We start from the raw sequence: 963 nt of genomic DNA, 5'->3' as shown, positions 1-963 counted from the left end.
AGTTCATTTTTTTCATTATGAACCACTGTTATGCCTCCCTTTTTGGGGACAACTTGGACAGGGCTCACCCAGGGGCTATCAGAAATAGGGTAAATAATCCCAGCCTCTAGTAATTTAGTGACCTCTTTCTACATCACCTCCTTCATGGCTGGATTTAGCCGCCTTTGTGGTTGGACCACTGGTTTGGCATTATCCTCCAATAGGATCTTGTGCATGCATCTTGCTGGGCTAATGCCCTTAAGATCACTTATGGACCACCCAAGAGTTGTCTTGTGTGTCCTTAGCACTTGAATCAGTGCTTCCTCTTCCTGTGGATTTAAAGAAGAGCTTATAATCACTGGAAAAGTGTCACCCTCTCCCAGAAATGCATACTTCAGGGATGGTGGTAGTGGTTTGAGTTCAGGTTTGGGAGGCTTATCCTCCTCCTGAGGAATTTTTGAAAATTCCTTTGTTTTCTCTGGTTCTTCTTGATCAGGCTGAGCATCCTTGAAGATGTCCTCAAGCTCTGATTCTAGACTCTCAGTCATATTGATCTCTTCCACCAAGGAGTCAATAATGTCAGCGCCCATGCAGTCAAGTGGTGTGTCTGGATGCTGCATAGCTTTTACAGCATTCAACTTGAACTCATCCTCATTGACTCTCAGGGTTACTTCCCCTTTTTGTACATCAATGAGAGTTCGTCCAGTTGCTAGGAAAGGTCTTTCTAGAATGAGAGTTGCACTCTTGTGCTGCTCCATTTCCAGCACCACAAAGTCAGTTGGAAAGGCGAAAGGCCCAACCTTGACAATCATGTCCTCTATTATGCCTGATGGATTTTTAATGGAGCCATCAGCAAGTTGGAGGCATATCCGGGTTGGTTTGACTTCTTCAGTCAACCCAAGCTTTTTCATAGTGGATGCAGGTATTAGATTGATGCTTGCTCCAAGATCACATAGGGCTGTCTTGGTGCAAGCACCTTCTAAT

The sequence above is a fragment of the Arachis duranensis genome, chromosome 9, assembly GCF_000817695.3.
Source record: "Arachis duranensis cultivar V14167 chromosome 9, aradu.V14167.gnm2.J7QH, whole genome shotgun sequence".
Classification (NCBI taxonomy): Eukaryota; Viridiplantae; Streptophyta; class Magnoliopsida; order Fabales; family Fabaceae; genus Arachis; species Arachis duranensis.
Note: the sequence above shows the minus strand (reverse complement) of the source record.